Genomic DNA, 22,214 nt, shown 5'->3' on the forward strand with positions numbered 1-22,214 from the left:
CTTCTGACTAACCAGCATACAGGGAAAGCAGCTAACAAATATAAAACACCTCATTTCCTACAGGTTCTTTCTATCAACATTTTTCTCAGCGTATTCATTTGTAATTCCAGCGTGTGTATGGCAGTAAGATTAGATGTAAGTTCAGACAATTGGTAGACACTACACATATCAAATCATAAGAATATGGTTACCGTATATTACCGTAGATAAGCCGAATTTGGAGGACGAAAAAAAGCAGTCTCTAGAAGGGGATCGGCTTATCTATGAGATATAATTTCTTGAAAGTATTTTTCAGGTCGTCTGTGCCCTGTCAGGACGATCTGACAGATTAGCGGTACAGCAGTGGAAGTTTACGAAGATTACAGCCACTTTCTTATACATGATAAATAAAATACATATTAAAGTATACATTTTGTTGTTATTTCAAAATATTTTGCCCTTAGTCATTATTAAGTTTCGTACCTACCTATTTACACACAATAAATCCACAAACAAGAAGTTATAATCCTGTCCAGTCGCCATTTGCAAAATACATATTAAAGTATACATTTTGTTGTTATTTCAAATATTTTGCCCTTAGTCATTATTAAGTTTCGTACCTACCTATTTACACACAATAAATCCACAAACAAGATGTTATAATCCTGTCCGGTCGCCATTTGCAACATGACATGTGCCAATGCGATCAGCTGGTCAGGTCACATACGTTGATTGCATTCATTTGCAGTGAAGATTTAATACAGGTTTTGGCTACACGAAACTAGCAATGAGTTTCAACCACCATGCTAAATGTAAACTGACAACTCACTGAACATATTTTAAATGAGAATCCTTTACCAATTCATTATAACACCACAAGTCGCTGTAGTGTATGAATACAAAAGCACCAAAAGCTTCCACACCTTGTACATAATGCTTCTCATTTTGGATGGTACAGTACAAAGGTCTGTTTGAATTTTAGACATTTTAAAATCTATTTCTTTAACTTAAAATACCTGAGAAATCTGAACATCAGGTAATGATGTGCCCTTTGTTATTCATCATACTTGCAAAACCAAATATATTTATCAACTCTATTTGTGATGAAAGATGTGTCAATAAGTTCATTTCCTTTTGAGAAGCCAGGTGTACACTTAATGCAGGCCTTGGGATGCCAGTGAAGGAGGCACAATTCAGTCCCGTCATAGATCATTCCAGAGTGGCACCTGGACCAAGTGATTGAATCCTGGAGTGAGTGTTGCGGCCCACATCACACAGAGTGACCTGGGCCTCAGATGAAGCCACACCAGAAAGAATTTTATGAGATTGCTTTCAACCTGCTACACATGGTCGTATCCTGTCCAAAAATACAGAAGCCAGACACCTGTCATAACTATTGAGTAAATGACAAACATTTCAATTCAATTAGTTACAGTGTCGGTTAGGATCATTGTGCTGCCTTCTTTTAGATTATTAAAAAACACATCACAAAAACGAACAAACTGCATTATTAAGGCTGATAGTGATAAACAGAATGTTCACTCAGCCCTACCTGTCAGTGATCTTCCCACACCTCTCTCCTCAGAGACACAGGGACACTGTCACCATCCCCTCTTCCAGTTCCAGGAACAGCGAGACTGTCACCATCCCCTCTTCCAGTTCAAGGAACAGCGAGACTGTCACCATCCTCTCTCCCCAGACACATGAAGACTGTCACCATCCTCTCTCCCCAGACACATGAAGACTGTCACCATCCTCTACCTCCAGACACAGGGAGACTGTCACCATCCTCTCTCCCAGACACAGGGAAACTGTCACCATCCTCTACCTACAGACACAGGGAGACTGTCACCATCCTCTCCCCAGACACAGGGATACTGTCACCATCTTCTACCCCAAGACACAGGGAGACTGTCACCATCCTCTCTCCCAGATACAGGGAAACTGTCACCATCCTCTACCTGCAGACACAGGGAGACTGTCACCATCCTCTCCCCAGACACAGCTAGGGAGACTGTCACCATCCTCTACCTGCAGACACAGGGAGACTGTCACCATCCTCTCCCCAGACAGGGAAACTGTCACCATCCTCTACCTGCAGACACAGGGAGACTGTCACCATCCTCTCCCCAGACACAGCTTGGGAGACTGTCACCATCCTCTACCTGCAGACACAGGGAAACTGTCACCATCCTGTCCCCAGACACAGGGAAACTGTCACCATCCTCTACCTGCAGACACAAGGAGACTGTCACCATCCTCTCCCCAGACACAGGGAGACTGTCACCATCCTCTCCCCAGACACAGGGAGACTGTCACCATCCTCTCTCCAGAGACACAGGGAGACTGTCACCATCCTCTACCACAGACACAGGGAGACTGTCACCATCCTCCCTCCCCAGACACAGGGAGACTGTCACCATCCTCTCTCCCCAGACACAGGGAGACTGTCACCATCCTCTACCTCGATACACAGGAAGACTGTCACCATCCTCTCCCCCAGACACAGGGACACTGTCACCATCCTCTACCACAGACACAGGGAGAATGTCACCATCCTCTCCCCAGACACAGGGAAACTGTCACCATCCTCTACCTGCAGACACAGGGACACTGTCACCATCCTCTCCCCAGACACAGCTAGGGAGACTGTCACCATCCTCTACCTGCAGACACAGGGAGAATGTCACAATCCTCTCCCCAGACACAGGGAAACTGTCACCATCCTCTACCTGCAGACACAGGGAAACTGTCACCATCCTGTCCCCAGACACAGGGAAACTGTCACCATCCTCTACCTGCAGACACAGGGAGACTGTCACCATCCTCTCCCCAGACACAGGGAGACTGTCACCATCCTCTCCCCAGACACAGGGACACTGTCACCATCCTCTCTCCAGAGACACAGGGAGACTGTCACCATCCTCTACCACAGACACAGGGAGACTGTCACCATCCTCTCTCCCCAGACACAGGGAGACTGTCACCATCCTCTACCTCCATACACAGGGAGACTGTCACCATCCTCTACCTCCATACACAGGGAGACTGTCACCATCCTCTACCTCCATACACAGGGAGACTGTCACCATCCTCTACCTCCATAAACAGGGAGACTGTCACCATCCTCTACCTCCATACACAGGGAGACTGTCACCATCCTTTACCACAGAAACTGTCACCATCTTCTACCTCCAGAAACGGGGAAACTGTCACCATCCTCCCTCCGAAAGACACAGGGAAACTGTCACCATCTTCTACCCCACGACACAGGGAGACTGTCACCATCATCTCTCCCAGACACAGGGAAACTGTCACCATCCTCTACCTCCCGACAGGGAGACTGTCACCATCCTCCTCCCAGACACAGGGACACTGTCACCATCTTCTACCCCAAGACACAGGGAGACTGTCACCATCCTCTCTCCCAGACACAGGGAAACTGTCACCATCCTCTCCCCAGACACAGGGACACTGTCACCATCCTCTACCACAGACACAGGGAGACTGTCACCATCCTCTCCCCAGATACAGGGAAACTGTCACCATCCTCTACCTGCAGACACAGGGACACTGTCACCATCCTCTCCCCAGACACAGCTAGGGAGACTGTCACCATCCTCTACCTGCAGACACAGGGAGAATGTCACCATCCTCTCCCCAGACACAGGGAAACTGTCACCATCCTCTACCTGCAGACACAGGGACACTGTCACCATCCTCTCCCCAGACACAGCTTTGGAGACTGTCACCATCCTCTACCTGCAGACACAGGGAGAATGTCACCATCCTCTCCCCAGACACAGGGAAACTGTCACCATCCTCTACCTGCAGACACAGGGAGACTGTCACCATCCTCTCCCCAGACACAGGGAAACTGTCACCATCCTCTACCTCCAGACACAAGGAGACTGTCACCATCCTCTCCCCAGACACAGGGAGACTGTCACCATCCTCTCCCCAGACACAGGGAGACTGTCACCATATCCTCTCTCCCCAGACACAGGGAGACTGTCACCATCCTCTACCACAGACACAGGGACACTGTCACCATCCTCTACCTCCAGACACAGGGAAACTGTCACCATCCTCTCCCAGACACAGGGAGACTGTAATCATCTCTACTTAGACATAGTTAGACTGTCACCATCCTCTCCCCAAACAATGGGAGGCTCTCACCATGCTTCCCCGCCGACTGTGACAACCATCTACATGCTCCATGTTGTGAATGTTCTGGAGTTACTGTTGCCTGTAACATAAGAATAAATTCCTATTTAGCCAACTTTCCCAAGAATTATTAATGGGATTTTTAGAACACCTTTACTGATATATGCTTTTGCTTTTTTTCTCAAACGAAAGACAAGTAGATCTAATATGTTTTTTACTGAGAATATCAAATGAAAACATTTCTTTTCAATGTACTAGTATGTGTTTGTGCGAGAGTGACCGGGGGCGACTGTAGTTTACCGCTCCACTCCGTGAAAACACGACTCCCGGCCAGACGATCCAGCTTGCGAGCAGTGTTGAAAGTCTGCGGCATAGTACAACGCCTACAGCAAGTTATTCATTACATAAATGCTTTATGCATCAATAAAATACACACGTGCACATTGACATTGGCAATTTAAAGGCACATTATAAAAGCATATCAGAAGAGAACGTTCTGTCAAGTTCAGGGTTGCCCCGCTGCGAGAGGTCGCAGTCTCGTGTCCGTACAATGACTGGGGAGCAGCTCGAACACTATGCCCAACCAATTCACTCCATGCTATGAGAGCAAACAAAAAAGTTTCATTGAGACATTTCAGCATTTGAATTTTGATATTACCTTGTTTGCTGCTGGCTGTGAGTCGCAAGATAGATCTAATGATTTCCCGCCGAATACAGTTGTGTGCAGAAGGTCAAAACTATTAATAGATTAGGGAAACCCCACATTTGCTCCAAATTGCTATTCCTCAACATCGAATGAATAATCTCACAGACCAGAGACCATTTGGTCTCTGCACAGACTAATCAAACCTTCGTAAGTTTTTAACTTTATGTGATAATTTTTATATCGATCACCTCACCTACCGGCTAGATCTGACAAAACCTTTGCCTCGCCTCCAACCACGTGTTCTGCAGGGTCCACACACCGCCACAGAGGAAGCGCTTGGCACCAAAGGCTCAAGCCTCGTTCGGGGCGGATCCAGAGCGGAGGTGCGCATCCCCCCACCCCCACCGCTTCTGAGCGGCTTGTCCCCCGACACAAATTTCCCAGAGGAGGATTTCCCCTAACCTTTGGACTTCATCATTTATGTGCAACCCCCTTCTCCAGAATCCTGGATCCGTCCTTGGTTATAAATTACCTATCATCACTGATCACACAATGCTTACTTTATGTTTGATTTTTGAGAGAATTGACACGTTTCAAAGACTAATTTGCACATTAATGTTTTTTACTGAAAAAAGTCAATAAACGGGAAACTATCTGCGCGAAATGTTGAAACACTCCTTGGAATTGGGCCAAGTTAACATTAATATTACATGTAAAGGTTTAGAATACTTTTCACTAAGCGCACAGTATATTTGTTGTTTCGTGTTGTCCGGTTTTGGGTTTGTTTGTTTTTAATAAATTTTGTACACATTTAAAAATGTGATACCAGTTATCTGTAGTCCACATATTTCACATAACTGGTATCAGTTTTATCAATCAGAAGAAGAAAGACGATTGAGAACCATTTACATGTTGTGACAGATATCTAAAGTCAAAGCTCCACCTCTCATCTTACCCGTGAAGATCCGGGTTAGAATTGGTCTTCAGTAACCCATACTTGTCGAAAGAGGCTACAAACTGGATCGGGTGGCCAGGCTCGCGGACTTGGCTAACACTTTTCATCGTATCCCAACTGTGTAGATCAATGCTCATGCTGTTGATCACTGGAGTGTCTGGTCCAGAGGATTGTCTGGTCCAGACTCGATTAATTACAGACCGCCACCAAAAGGCTGGAATACTGCTGAGTGCGGCATTACACTACAACCAATTAACAAAACAACCTCTCAACCCTTTTTAATAGTCGTGAATTCGAAACTTACCATTGCTATCAAAGAAAACGTTATGCGGAGTGCTGAATCTGTCACTGACGATAATACCTATAGGAAACAACAACTCGGTCCATTTAGATCACCGGGTGATGTAATAATTCACCATTACTTCAGTATACGTAGAGTCACACCCACACGACATGGCGTGTATTTTACACCCAGAAATGACTGGGGACCGTAATGTCATAAATCCATAGTCATTTAAATCCTGGTATCACTCACGTGGTCTGTCATACGGACCCTGATATAAATATATCAAATAAAGCCCATGCAAGTCTAGATGTCCACAGTTTCTGAAAATGAAGAAAGTATCCGGGCTCCTTTTCCTTATATTTTTTTTTTATGATCAACTTTTTTTTTCTGATTTCTAAAATATATCATTTCGGAGACTATCGTTGTTAGTCAATCAGTGACGTGACGTCCACAGTATTGATCTACAGATACTGATGATAGACTACATAGCCACGGTAATAACGTAACACCTGACATTCAAGAAGGCTGCTGCAGTCCGCATACATCAATCTGTAACACGCCATAGAGACGCCCACATTTGTATAGCTTTAATATCATTTAGAAACAACCTCGTCTCAATTATGACCAAATTGCTGGTTTCGAAACCAGGAATTTCATTAATTACTCAACCACAAAGGTCCTTGTTTACAGAAATGCCTGGTGAAATTATTACGATGTCAAATTTGTTAGTGTAGGACCGACTACTGTTGTCTGGTTATTAAACTAAAAAGAGAGAAATTGTTCCTAAAAAGTCATAACAACATAATTATGATTCATTCCATTGAATTTTTTTTGACTAAAACATACATTGTTGCATTAAATGTTTGCCTTAGTATTAATGCCCAATGCCCAAGTAAAAATATATTAGTATTTAAAGCTGAAGCTAAAAACAAAAAAACAAAATCTCCAACAAAATCACAGGAACTCCATCTGACAAGCCAGCCTGTTGCTAGACTGTCTCACAGTCCCTGAACTACATTATTTTCCTTACTGCCTTGCCCTCCCTGCAATGCTTACAGTCCTAAATGAAGCAGGTCTAGATTTCCTCAGGTTCAACCATCTCTGGTATCCCTGAGGCTCCTTAATCAATATAGATGGGTTTGTTTGTTACTATCAATATTATACATATTCAGAGACTAAGCGTTAGTCTACACAAGACATTAATCTATTCCAAAAGCCACGCATTCACACTGATGTCAAGAAGACATTCGACTAACAACTAGTCTCTGAAATGAACATATTTACTGAAAAAAAGTGCATAGTCAAAAAAATATATATATAATGAAAAGGAGCCCTGAGACTTTCTTCATTTTCAGACCTGTTTTGTCTTCCCGTCGCCTGGTCCTGCTGAGTCCGCGGGCTGAACGATGGACGGGTCGAATCAATGTCGGCTGGGGGAGTGAGGTCCTATCTTGGCCACTTCATGCATCGAGTACGCGTCTGTGGTCACAGCTCAAATTACGTTATTGCATCTTATCTATATAGTGTCAGAATATAAACTTTGTATCTCATCGTAAACGTCTCTCCAAATATATATTGGAATTTTCGCTCAACTTCCTGCATTGGTGGGTTGTGGAACTCATAGACTCGTCCATAGGAGGGTGCGCAGGTTGTAAAGTCACATACTCACAAAACCCACAGACGACAACACTGAACTTGGATGCCTAGGCCAGTCGTTAGACTTGCACAGATATTATATACCAGTCTCTAAGGAAGCGATCATTAGTTTAAATCTCAAGTCCGAGATTTTGTAAATACTACGAACAAGTTGTCGCAATAACTGACTAAACTTGCCCATTTTAAGGAAGTATAATCGCATTATAACCATGTCCTTATCATTGACTCTACAGCCTTAGAGCAAGGATAGTCTACCAAACCATATCGTTTTCGCCGACACGCTTTCTGTCGTCTCCTTCCGAGTGACTAATGCTTGCACGTATATAGTGAGTGAGTGAGTGCGTTTAGTTTTACGCCGCACTCAGCAATATTCCAGCTATATAGTGGCGATCTGTAAATAATCAAGTCTTGACCAGAGAATCCAGTGATCAACAGCATGAGCATCGATCTACGCAATTGGTATACGGTGGCATGTGTCAACCAAGTAAGCGAGCCTGACAACCCGATCGCGTCAGTCGCCTCTAACGACAAGCATGGGTTACTGAAGATCAATTCTAGCCCGGATCTTCACGGGCCTTACATGTATATAGAGGATATATTTTCTGTAACACTATTTTCAATGTCAAAGATTAAAACTTTATCCGACAGCTAACTGACTAACAGATAGTGCGCACTTCGAAAACCAATCCATCATTCTTTTCTACTCTCCCCATAACTAACCATGTTTCTCTCTCGGTGAGGTAATGGTACCACAGGTCAGCAGTGTCTCAACTCTATCGAGGGGGCGGCGGCCTTAATTTGTCTCACAGTCCCTGAGCGAAATAGTCACTGGCCCGCTAGCATGTGGCTAATAAAAATCCACACCAGACCTGCTATGGCTGGTGAATTTTCATGGGGTCATTTTGTAAATATATCACTCTCTCCGACTTGTTAAGTTATTATAATACACTTATAAATGTACATCATATTATATAGCAGCTTAATGATGCAACCCGTGTCATACCGACAATATCTTATTCTCATCTTTTTTGTAATCTTTGGTAAGTTTCTACATTCAAATTTCGGGCTAGTGAATTATTTTGTGGGCTATTAACTCTCAGGCATAGCTAGCCCGACAGGCTAGCAAAATATGGAAACTATTTCGGTGTCACCCATATGTTCTGGGGAGGCAAAGGGCACAGGCCCACGTGTCTTTGCGAGGATTAAAGATATATGAAATATATGAAAATATATATGAAAAATTTAAGATGACCCCCGACTCGAAATGCTTCACAGTACAATACATGATGTCGAGTCGGGCGCATTTCGAGTCGGGGGCCATCTCAAACAACTTTTATTTTCAACCTTTAATCTTTGTAAAGACACGAAGGCCTGGTGGTCACCAACATAGAAGGCGCGTAGCAAGCCACTTTATTCGTCAGACCGATAGGTTGTAACGTTTTATATTTAGATAGTATTGAGGGCTTGCCCAACTATCATGGTTCTCTTTAGCAAACATCATGTGTAAGCCCGGGCGTTTTTTTCATAATGGTAAGTACGCCCTTGATAAAAATCATCATCACGTCCACTATACATAGGCTTAGTCTTTGCAAATATTTATTTCATATAGAAACAAATAGCTCCATTTGAATCGAAAAGAATATCTGCGATATTAGAGATCCCCAACCGGAGGAAAATCTAGACTTGCTTTATTTAGGGCTTTTGGTAATAAATAAGACTAATTGCTTATGCAACAACAAGGTGAACATGTTCGTTAAAGATTTGTATACATGTAAGGTATAATATATGAAATCACTGGCACGGCCTTTCCTGGATTCTGAGTTCGTGTTTCGGCTGAGAAAATTATACCAACGTGTAGTACATTTTCATGCAGTATCTTTCATGATCTCAGAGAACAATACAAACTGATGTTGAAGAGGTGGAATTACGCATGGTCTCTGAAATAAGCAATGCATAAAAATATGTGAAGAAATCATATAGTTTTAATGAACCACCACGCCTATTAACTTCGTTGTGACTGTTGCTGGAGCTAAGGGAACGGTGAAGCGTGATTGTTTAATGTGCCATTAAGTCTGTAAAAGAGACCTCTGTGCTGTTGTGGTTGAGCACTGGTATAGGACACCGAGTGGTTTGAAAATGGCCGCAGTATTTGGAAAATTTGAAAATCATCTTGCTCATGCAGTGGCGTCCCTGATGTTACGCACGAGTCCAAATTCAACACATCCGCGTGTCCAAGCAGCAGTACGCACGCGTGTCAACCGATAACCACGTGGGTCAGTGGTGCCTCCTTTCATTCTGGTTCAGTTTTGTAGAAATTATTTTCAAAAGTCCACTACCTCAAAATATATTTTCATGTGATCCTTTGCAAATGTAATTGCAATACAACCTGGGTATATATGAGACACACAGAATCTGTAACAGCACGTGAAATACAGCTGTACAGCCTGGGATAGCCTTGCTCCAAGGCTGTCCTTAATGCTTCGCCCTTTCATGTATAGTACTTCTATCCTTAAAAGAAGCAAGCCTAGATAAGGACGCCAGTATGTCACTTATATTATTTTTAGAATTATTCTATGAAACTATTAATTATTACCATAGAGACCTGTGCAAGTCTAAGCCTGGGACGATAAAGCGTGATTGTAGCTGAAGTGATCTCACACGACAGAGCAGAGTTTATACAGTAGATTGGGCTTGGTGGATGAGTGCATCATAAGCAGATGGAATGAAGTATCCTTGGTCTTGGTTGATGGTGGGCTTTTGGCGTTTGATGTGGATGGCTTCGGTGAGCTTGCGTTTAGTGAAGTCTGTTTGTTTGTTAGAGAAACTGGTGATGTCAGATCAAACACCAAAAGCCCACCATCAACCGAGACCAAGGATACTTCATTCCATCCGCTTATGATGCACTCATCCACCAAGCCCAATCTACTGTATAAACTCTGCTGTATAAACATCTCATTATTATTTGTACATCATTGGCTTCCACGCCTGTCCTTTGTCTACTCTCTGGCTTCATCAGCTTTCTGCCTAGCCAATTATGTTAATTATGTTGTTTTCTTTGTTACAAATCAAATAAAAATCAAATCAAATATATTTATTGTGCAAACGTTCCATACAGAAACAGTGACAATATTCTATAAACTACATAAACAAGATATATAATGAATCACATATATATGATGAACAACAAAACATATAATAATACAAATGTGTATAATAATAATAATTGCCTAGCACAATCAGATCTTCTATATTTGTTTGATCACTGGATTGTCTGGTCCAGACTCGATTATTTACAGACCGCCACCATATAGCTGGAATATTGCTGAGTGTGGCGTAAAACTCAACTCACTCACTCACTCACTCTATTTCACCACACGTTCTTCTTACCGAGTCACTTTCTCAGTTCGATACTTAAAAGCAATGTCATTATTTAGCGTTGACAGAATTTCTAACTGTGATATAGATATGTCGCTGTCACAGACAAAACTCAATGTCTTGTTTTATTGACACCTGTGTGTCTGCCTGCATGTCTGCTAATGACAATATTCAATACACAGCTGCTATCACTGACCACATGCAATTTGAACTTAACACCAATCAGGCTATACACCATAAACAAAACGCTTTGATTTATGGCCCGAGTTCGGTCTCTGTCACATTATGTAATTACACAGACAGGCAGGTGTGATACTTGAACACATGACATGTTATGATGTCTGTTGATTGCAAAATGTTATACACAAAAAATGAGCATGTTTAAAGTTGTACATGTGGTAGCAAATAATTTCTATAGTTTTTTTGGATCATTATTTCTAAAAAGAAGGTTAAATTTTTCAGTGGTAGTAAGTCTGAGAAAGTTATTAATTTTAGAGGAAAGGGAGTTAAATAAGGACTTTCTTGCATCTGAATATTTAGTGCAACACATGAAATGGTGTTGTTCATCCTCAAGGACAGAGCATTTATCACACAGACGGTCCTCCAAAGGTGTAGGTGGTCTTGTTCTCCTACCCAGTTCAATTTTTAGTCTGTGATCACTCAGTCTTAGTTTTGTGAAGTGGATACGGTGTTTTTTTATTTTGCAGTGTTGCAGGTATGGTTCAAAGTTGATTTCAGATTTAAATTTTCTATATGTTCTAAGTTTGTTCCTTGAATTTAATGTGTTTGGATTATCTTGAAGAGATGAGTGGAACATGTCTGTAAATTTCAATTGGAGGTCCTTCAGTATAGAGGAGGAAGTAAGATTACTTTCCTTGATGTTAAACTTATCTAAGAGGCAACTGAGTTTATAGTACCATCCAATTTTGTGTTTGGCAATCTTTATTGATTCATTAAAGGCATGTTTTAAAATGGTATTTGGAGATTGTAAAATATGATTGTAGAATTGAACAATTGATTTAATTACTCTGAATAATAGGGGAAACAAACCAAGTTCTGCTCTGCATGCCCAGTTATGCGTTTGCTGAGAAACTCCCAGAGTACGTTTACAGAATTTCGTTTGTAATTTTTCAGGTGGGAAGGAATCTATATGTCTCTGCAGAACAAAATCAATTCCCCATACTTCACTGTTATACAGAACAACAGGTTCAACAATTGCCTTGAAAATTTTGCAGCAGACTGTTGGATCTAAATCATCTCCAAACAAGTTAGAAGAGAGAACATAGTATGCTCTTTGACCCTTTTAAACAAGGGATTCCACACAATGTTTAAATTTAGAATTTTGATGAAACGTAACACCTAAGTAATTGTATTTGTCTGAGACATTAATATTCTGCCCTGCCACTGACCATCTGAATATTGGATAGTGGGTTTTTTGTGCCAAATATAACTACATTAGTTTTTTCAATGTTGATAGTTATTTTATTGTCATTGCAGTAATTTGAGAGGTTATTGAGAAGCTGTTGGAGTTTGGCTGGTGAATCAGACAGAAGGACCAGATCATCGGCAAACAGTAAATGGCATATATTGAGACCAGCTAGTGTTAGGCCATTTTTCTCTTTATCAAAATAGGATTCAAGATCATTAATAAATAGATTGAACAAGGTTGGGGATAGTATACATCCTTGCCTTACCCCTATATTTGATTTAAATGGGCTTGACATTCCCTGGCTTGTTTTAACTGTATAAAGGACATTGTTATATAAGGATGTTATAACACGAAGTATGTTACCAGATATACCCAATGCATGAAGTTTTGATGTAACTATACTTCGATCAACAGTGTCAAAGGCCTTTTTAAAGTCGACAAAGCAAGCATAAAGCTTCTTTTTCTTTGATTTAGAGCTGTCAATAATAGTTTTCAGTGTGAAAATGTTGTCAGATGTTCTGAATCCCTTTCTAAATCCTGCTTGACAATTATCAAATATTTTATTGTTTTCACAGTATTTAGTTATTAGTTCATTAAGTATTTTACAGAAAAGTTTACCTAAGCAGCTGCTTATGGCAATACCTCTATAGTTGTTGGGGTGGGTTTTATTGCCCTTCTTATGTAATGGGTGAATAACAGATGTTGCCCATTCTTGTGGGAAGTGACCACAGTTAAGCAGATCATTCAATAGCTTTACTAGGTGGTCAATGGTAGGATAAACTATAGCCTTAATGAATTCATTAGTAATGTTGTCTTCACCTGTACTCTGATTGTTTTTCAATTGTTTGCTACAGGTAATAATTTCGTCAGCTGAGATGGAATTATTAAGGAGGGGACTGACGTGTTTTTCATCACTGTTAATAGGGTGTATTCTGGTTTGATGGGTTACTTCCTTACTATTGTATATTGATCTTCCTTACTATTGTATATTGATCTTTCTTACTATTGTATATTGATCTTCCTTACTATTGTATATTGATTTGAAACGACTGAATGTTTCATTTCGTGTTGGCTGGTCAAAATTTAATGGGTTTGTCTTATGTAATTGTCCTAAATGTTTCCAAAATTTACGTGGATCCGACTGCGATAACAATTCTAGTTTACGTAACTGATTTGTTTTGTAATTGCGACGTTTTTGTAGCATTTCTTAGCTGAAAATGCGATGTGCTTGTCCAGATCACTGGATGTTTTAGCAAAGGTGGCATAACATGCCTCCATATTTTCCTTAGCTACATTACACTCTGTATCATACCAGGGATTTTTAGGTTGAGTTTTATTGTTAATTAGTACAGTTGTTATTGATCAATTCAAGAATGTGTGAAAAATTAGATAGGTGTTTATCATACTCCTGTGGTGTTGTTTGTGGTATAGATGATATGAAATCTGTAAGGAGGTTTTGTATATATGGATTTGATAGGGACATAGGTAAAGCCAGGTTACTGTTACTATGCCATTTCCTCTTTTTAGGAGGCTTAAAGAATATGTTATTGTTTTCCTGTTTGTTGTGTTTGGTAGTTTGTGGAGAACTTGGTTGTAATGTTTGAGTAGATCTATTCTTGTCGAGTTTAAGTGAAACCTGGCAATGGTCAGATATCCAATTAAGGGGTTTAATGTTGAAGTAGGAAACATGTGGGTATATATGTTCAGATACTAGTATATAGTCCACAACACTTTGGCCATTATAGGTGTGACAAGTAAAATTTCCAAGCCTATCACCGACACTTCGCCCATTTAAAATGACTAATTTGCATGAGGTAGCTAGGTCAAGTAGACATTTTCCATGATTATTTATCTTTGTGTCCCTACTTCGTCTTGGCATTTGAACACTGGAGGCTATGTCTGTAGGAAGATCAGATAAATGAACAAGGTTAGTACCATCTACACATTCATCTTTACATCCTGTACGGGCATTTAAGTCACCACCTAGCAGTAAATGAGCTAGGCTAGAGTATTTTGTAATTTCTGTTAGAATATATTCGAAGGGGTCATTTTTGCATTTACTCCAAAATGATGATCCATCTGGAGGAATATAAATAATGCCCAAGTAAATATCACTTCTAGTATTACACATCTGCTTATCAATTCTTATCCATAAGGAAAAAACACTACTAGATACTATTCTAACAAAGTGTCTAAGTCTGTCCTTACAGAGGAAGGCTATTCCTCCTCTGTCGCAGTTTATTGCATTCCTTCTAGGGCTGCTGATGGTGGAAAACCCTGGAATGTTTATGGGAGTAGTCACTTCCCATGTTTCGGTTAAACCAATAAAGTCATATTGGTTTATACATTTACACAAGTCATCCATTTTGTCATCCTTCATTCCCTGGATATTCCAGAAGGAGACATTGACATCACATGTAAGAAACATAGTGTTGGTGAAATAAAGCACAGATGAAACACACTTTCCTGATATATCAACAGTTATATATATACAGTTGCAGGTTCCAGCAGAGTCGGTCAGGGCAGTTAGTCATAGTAATTTTGTTGTTGTTAGTTTTGATTTTATAGGAGTCCTGGCAGATACATTTTCAGTTTCAAGATAAGGTCCTTTACTGTGTCAGTTTGACATCCAGTAAGCGCATTCCAATCGGGTTGCTGAGGATACTGCATCGTGCTGTAGTTGTTACTTTGATTTCCAGTAGGTACATTCCATCCTAGTGACTGGGGATGTGCCATTGCTTGGGGATATAGTTGTGGATCATCATTTGTTAGTCTAGGAGGTGTATTCAGTCTGATGCATTGAGGGTGTTGACCAGTGGGGATAAGCTTGAGGGCCACCTGTTGTGAAAGATGTCCTGCTATTAGGTCTTCTGGTCTGCTGGGGTGAGTGATGGTTGACAGTGGCAGGAGAAGGGGTCATGCCAGGGCACTTATGATTATAATCAGTGATCTCTGGATGTTGTCTAGCTGGTAATTAAGTTGACGGGATTGAGGCAGCGGTGGGAAGTCTTCATTTGGCTTGCGTTTCTGTGATTGTCCTGCCAATTGTTTCCGAAAAGATTGGGCTAATATGTCACATTTATATTTGCTGGGATGAACCTTGTCGTGATACATTGCTTTTCTCGGGGAACCAGAGGATGTGATGAAAAGGTCCGAATGGTCAATAGTTTTGATTGTTGTTCCTCTGTGCGCAATGTCTTCAATGATGCGGTTCCCCTTGCATATACTGTTGAATAGCATACCTCTTGTAGCACTGGGTATGATTAGTGATAGGTGAACAGTGGCTTTGGGGAATTTGGTGTGGCATGTCTTCACCAAATCCCCATACTGGCATTCTTCAAGTGTATATTTTGGAGCACTGCGACAATTGCTTACACCCACATGTAGAACAACTGTCTCAATGTTGGGTTTTGAGATTGAATGAGTCAAGATATCATTGAGTTTGTTTGTAGTTGCTCCAGGGAAACATAGTACTTTTGTTTGGAAGTCAGACAAGTATCTTGGTAGGAATCGCAGAGTAGAATCACCAATGTATAGAGTTTTGAAATTAGGCTGGAGTCTTGGAATGCTGTGTTCATCCTTTTTTAGATCAATATTTATCTGATTCTTTGAAACATTTTGGTGTTGATCTCTGTCTTCGATCTTTGGGGAAGCATTCCTCTTTTGGTCAGTTTGCAGGACCTTGGGTTCATCTGGTGAAGCATTCCTCTTTTTGTCAGTTTGCACGACCTTGGGTTCGTCTGGCGGTTGGTATGCTGAAGTCGGATTAGATTTCTTGCTTTTTGGGGTCTGAGTTTGCCATTTCTCTGTGTATATCTTCTGAGGGTCATGGTTTTGGTCCTTAGGGGAGGGGTGGTTCCCCCCACCAACTATTTCAGTCATCAGAGTATCCATGGAGTGTTCTACATTTGTAATCCGAGTTGACAAGGTGGAGATAGCAGCATTCAAGTCAATACATGGGTCATTTTCTGTAGTTTCAGCGTTGTTTCTTGGGTTAGATATAGTGAGTCCCTCTAGTTTTTCTTCAAGCGTTGTCATCCGATAGCTGAGTTTTCCCAAAGAGTCTGATAAATGTTTATGCTTCTTTGCAGTTGTCATTTTTTCATTGTGTAGATTTAAGATATCGTTCTCCATTTTTTCTAATCGTTGAATGATCTCTTCTTGGAACACTGAAAATTGGTTGTTTGAAGCTTTGTGATTATTGGCACATTGAACTGAATGGTCTTTATGGTCCTGTTCAGTTGACAGCATATGTTGGTCCAGCTTCGATTCATAAACTGAGAAGGAGTCTTTGAGGGATCGAACAGTTTGTAGGAAGTTGTAAGTACTACCAATGTTTTCACTGTTGGGGCTCTTAGTTAGGTACTGTTTTCTGGATGGGGTAGTCTTCTTTCCTTTGTGGGTGGCAGTGTCACCGAGATCATTGTCACTGTCTATGTCACTTATTACATTGTAGTCGTATGTTTTAACTCTTTCATCTTCAGCTTCCATAAGGACAGGTATATCTTCAAGTTCACCTTTTTGAATTCTGGCTACCAAGGAAGCAAGTTTGGGGACTTCTTGTGCATACCATATTTTGGATCCTTGTCCTTGGAATTGCAATCTGTTAGATGTTCTATATATATGAAGAGTACCTAACTTTTTGAATTTGTCTTTCTGGCTTGGAGAGAAAGATATTTCTATTTTCTCTTCACATATAGCACCAGTGGAATCTCTTTGTTCCGTCCATTTTGTTTTAACTGAATCATCACTTTCACTCTGTATCCAGTATTGATAGAATATTGTTTTTGTGTATGTTTCAAATACACCTGACTTCAACACAACATTGCAGCATCTGCCATTGTTTTTCCATGCTAAATCACACAGAGAGGATTTATTGTCAGGGTCATCTTCATTTTTTTCTTTCTTCTTTAACGCTTTCTTTCTGTCTAAGGTATAATTGTTCACCACTGTCTGTATCATGGGTATAGGGTTGTAGTCAGTGCCTCCTGCTTCTCCCAGGGCAGGGCTTTCATGCTGGGCGGCCATTTTCGCCTTCCTGGGGCTGACCTACCACATGCTGGAATTCTTGGTAGTGGCTTCACATGGATATTACATTCTTGTATTAGTCCATTGTAGAAGAAATGGAATCACAAGGTCTCTTTCCCTCTTGGTTTGTAGTACATATATGTATTTTCTTCAGTGTTTTGCTGTTACTAGTAGTTCTTTAGGAGCAAATATTGAAGCATGTCCTCACAGCACAGCACAGCACAGTTTTTCCATCCAGCATTGCTACATCCAGCATATATATACTTCCCCCTTCTTCATGTTCCATTATGCTTGACAACAGTACAAGAATCTGTATCGAAACATCGCACTCACGAATAAAAAGAAGTTGTTATCCATAAAGTGTGTTCTATATTGTATTGCACACCCAATTTATTTTAACAACAAAAAACTGGTAAAAAAACCAGACAGTATTACACTCAAATATACCTGTCATGTTTGATATTTCACACACTTCCCCATGCAGAAACATGTAAAAAATATTTGTATCATCAGTGTGTAACACATCTTTATTCAGGTAAGTTATCCTGATTGTATACTAAACAGTGTATATCATGTATGTGGTTATCAGCATCTACTACAGTTATATAAATATATAAACAGTGTATATCATGATGTATATGGTTGTCAGCACCTACTACAGTTATATAAATATATAAACAGTGTATATCATGTATATGGTTATCAGCATCTACTACAGTTATATAAATATATAAACAGTGTATATCATGTATATGGTTATCAGCATCTACTACAGTTATATAAATATATAAACAGTGTATATCATGTATATGGTTATCAGCATCTACTACAGTTATATAAATATATAAACAGAGTATATCATGTATATGGTTATCAGCATCTACTACAGTTATATAAATATATAAACAGTGTATATCATGTATATGGTTGTCAGCATCTACTACAGTTATATAAATATATAAACAGTGTATATCATGTATATGGTTATCAGCATCTACTACAGTTATATAAATATATAAACAGTGTATATCATGTATATGGTTATCAGCATCTACTACAGTTATATAAATATATAAACAGTGTATATCATGTATATGGTTATCAGCATCTACTACAGTTATATAAATATATAAACAGTGTATATCATGTATATGGTTATCAGCATCTACTACAGTTATATAAATATATAAACAGTGTATATCATGTATATGGTTATCAGCATCTACTACAGTTATATAAATATATAAACAGTGTATATCATGTATATGGTTGTCAGCATCTACTAAACAGTGTATATCAGTTATATAATATATATAAACAGTGTATATCATGTATATGGTTGTCAGCATCTACTACAGTTATATAAATATATAAACCAGGAATGATTCAATTTCAGGGTCTACAGATGCTGTGCATACAGAAGATTCTCAATACATTTGTGACAATTCATTACATTTAATCCACTTCAAATACAACAATAGACAAAGTATATTAAGTAGTAACAACGAGCCTATTGGGTGCTTTGATACAGTCTATAGTTTGATTAAATCCTCTTTTTATGTAATCCGCTCTATGCATTAGTACCTCTGTGGCACTTCTCTCTGAGTCCACAATTACCACACTACCATCAGTAGCGATTTAACAATTAATTAATTATACCCCGCTAACACTTAGTTAATTAAGCACTAAAAAACTTCAGCTATTCACATATCGTTAATTGAAACTGGTCACCTGTACCTCTGTGGCACGTGGCCTCTACTCGATTTCCCTCTGTGGCCTATGACATCAGTGATGTGTGACAGAGACAAGTGCCACAGAGGGAAGTTACTGTCATTCATAAAGTTGTATGTTTCATTTTTGACTCACCAACTGTAAAATGTGGATCAAACATTTAGATATAAGCACTGTAAACAAAGTAAAAAAAGGCCGTCGTCTCGCATCTATGACGTCACCGCCTGACTTCACCTGACTTACAAGCTGGCTATCTGATTTGGGCAGTTGTTTGCTACTTTTTAGAACACAATGAAAGCACATGTGACATTTTGTGTGTGGATGTATACTTTGTTTCCTCCTTTATAACATATTACAAACAGTTGTGTAATATATCTCCTTTATAACATATCACAAACAGTTGTGTAATATATTTCCTTTATAACATATCACAAACAGTTGTGTAATATATTTCCTTTATAACATATCACAAACAGTTGTGTAATATATCTCCTTTATAACATATCACAAACAGTTGTGTAATATATCTCCTTTAAACTGAAACAAATGGGCATCAAGGGAAAGGTTTTCTCCTGTGCTAAAACCATGTTGAATAATATGTATATTTTTTTTATAACAATATGATACAATTAGGAAGCAATTGCTTAAGATATTTTAAATGTCAGTGTGGGGAAGACATTTGTCCCCATGTGTTGGCCATCCTTGCTGATCACCTTAGGTAGAATGGCATACATATTAAATACATATATGTAAATGTGAGCCATGTGAATGTTGCAGTTTTGGGGGAGTTATTATTATTGAATGCTGATGACACTGTTACATGTGGTGAAATTCCTGATGACTGGAAAATCATTTCACAAATTCTGTAACATACTGAAATTGAGTGCAAATATAAAGAAAACTAAAGTTCTTGTTTTGAAAGAAACCCTGTAAGTAAAAAAAGCAATAACATTCTACTATGGTAATAAAGATGTGGTGGAATAACATTCCTGGTCAACAAGTGTAACAGCATGTAAGTACATGGGAATATTAATGTATGATGGTTATGTATATGTAACTGTTCATACAAACGAGTAAAACATCACAAATAATGCTTTGAGTAAATCTAGAATCACTGATCTCTGTTTTTGTTCAACCTCTGTGTAACCTCTGAAGAACATGGAAGCTGGCCCTTCCCTCTCACACTATGTAATTGGATAAAGCCTGTGAAGCACAGCCACCCAGATCATTGTAGTACTTGTGCCACTCTTACTGGTCAGAAACAGGTGATGTGGGCGGACACTCATGAATATAGGCACCCACAATGGTTCAGCAACATTTTGAGTTTACACTCAACTACTGTAAAAACAAGTTTTGTATAATTTTCAGATGTATATAACCTTCACTGCAAGTGCATTAAGGCACTGTCTGTTGTCTATATTATCATACCAGGGTAACTGTGGTATATCAGGGTAACTGTATATCAGGGTATACAGGGTAACTGTTGTATATCAGGGTAACTGTGGTATATCAGGGTAACTGTGGTATACAGGGTAACTGTGGTATATCAGGGTAACTGTGGTATACAGGGTAACTGTGGTATATCAGGGTAACTGTGGTATATCAGGGTAACTGTGGTATACAGGGTAACTGTTGTATATCAGGGTAACTGTGGTATGTCAGGGTAATTGTGGTATATGAGGTCCCCAGTACTGTAACCAGGTCATCAATGTGAGCTGACCAAGTTGTGTCACTGAGTGAGTAGGTGGGTGAGTGAGTGAAAGAAAGAAAATTTGTAATCCCCTCGGCAATACTTCAGCCATATATCAACAACACCAAGTCTATACATATACACAAGCCAGTTTTAAGTACAAATTAAAAATAAGGAATTTCTATATACATAGAAGGTGGGAGCACCACTGTAGGATATTAATCTTGAGGACATTATGTAATCATGGAGTAATAATTCATACAAATATTCATTATTACCACTGTAAGCGATATATTAGGATTCATATATTATGAAAATATTAATATAGAATATTAGTTTTCATCATAATCAGTAATAGCATAGAGAAAGACTATAGCTTAAAGTAATAAAAACTCAACTCATCTCACAGACATACTATTCCAAAAGGTATACATTACCACTACATAGATACAAGATGTTTCTCAGCCCAGAGGGTTCTACCGACTGTCTGTGGCCACCCTATGTTATTCTGTTCTTGGTAATAGAATTGTAATTAACTTCTTGGAACTTTGAACTCTTTGCTGAGCTAATTCCCCACAACCAGACCAGCCAGTTGGAAAAGGGGTTTCACCAGAACACTCACTGGGAGCCAAGACCCTTATCATAATAGCTGGCAGAGAATAAACTATTTTGGGGACCTCGGAGCCCAGGAACTAATAGTCTGTCGTACAGACCCTGAAGCAAATATATCCAAGAAAGCCCACACAAGTCTAGAAAATGTGGCAAGTCTAGATTTCCTGAGCTTTTTCTGAAAATGAAGAAAGTCTCAGGGCTCCTTTTCAATATATTTTATATTTTTTTACTATGAACTTTTCAGTAAAATATGTTCATTTCAGAGACTAGTTGTTAGTCTAAGGAACTAACTACAACCAGCTACAAGAACATATGGAATAACAAGCAGCTGCATCCATCTCTAATCTCTGATCTCAGCACTGGATAAGGACCACCAACCATAAACATGGGAACCATAATAATGTCATGAACAAATAACAAGTCACTTCACCCTCAAGCAGACCCCCTTCAGGAAATACAGAAGTTGTTTTCCGATAAAGTTTGTCTACACAGCCTATACCGGCTATCACTCACCTGTTTATATCTGCTACCATTGACCTATAAGAGTTGTGAAATACCAGTGTGAATTGAGTGAGATATTTGTTTATACATGTATACTGAGAGAAAGAAATAAAGGAACCCAGGAAAGTTCAGGCATTCCTTTAATATTTTCCAGTTTTC

At 39.7% G+C, this 22,214-nt stretch overlaps 1 long non-coding RNA gene across 1 annotated transcript; it reads left to right on the forward strand.

Annotated features, from left to right (window-relative positions):
• Positions 1 to 662: 662 nt before the first annotated feature.
• LOC124273541 lies at positions 663 to 12,345 on the forward strand. The gene is made up of 3 exons (XR_006897679.1): positions 663 to 673; positions 4,339 to 4,342; positions 12,199 to 12,345. It is a non-coding gene; the product is annotated as an uncharacterized LOC124273541 (long non-coding RNA).
• The last annotated feature ends 9,869 nt before the right edge of the window (positions 12,346 to 22,214 follow it).

Source organism: Haliotis rubra, unplaced genomic scaffold (genome assembly GCF_003918875.1).
Source record: "Haliotis rubra isolate DU_JTF1 unplaced genomic scaffold, ASM391887v1 Scf1814, whole genome shotgun sequence".
Taxonomy (NCBI): Eukaryota; Metazoa; Mollusca; class Gastropoda; order Lepetellida; family Haliotidae; genus Haliotis; species Haliotis rubra.